This window comes from Cariama cristata, unplaced genomic scaffold (genome assembly GCF_000690535.1).
Source record: "Cariama cristata isolate BGI_N322 unplaced genomic scaffold, ASM69053v1 scaffold8263, whole genome shotgun sequence".
In the NCBI taxonomy this organism is placed as follows: domain Eukaryota; kingdom Metazoa; phylum Chordata; class Aves; order Cariamiformes; family Cariamidae; genus Cariama; species Cariama cristata.
Genome location: NW_009610084.1, coordinates 40,168 through 40,458, shown reverse-complemented (window position 1 = coordinate 40,458; position 291 = coordinate 40,168).

The following is a 291-nucleotide window of genomic DNA, read 5'->3' as shown; positions in this document are numbered from 1 at the left end:
TTCGGGTGCTGGACCGCTCCCAGAGTGGGAGCAGGAGCCGGCCGGGATGCTCTCAGAGGATGCAGTTCAGCACCCAGAAGAGTTTCATTGGATTTTTTTGGTGCATTACAAAGCGTGTTTCAACACGACGGGAGAAACGAGTTCCTCTCTGCCCTGCCATAATTACAGCCTATCAGTAGATAAGGATCTCTGTCGTAACACCAGCGGAGCGCTTCTGTAAGCCTGGTGCTTCCGAGGGGGTTTGGTTCCAGGCAGAATAGGGCTGGGGGGGGGGGGGGGCATCACAACAGC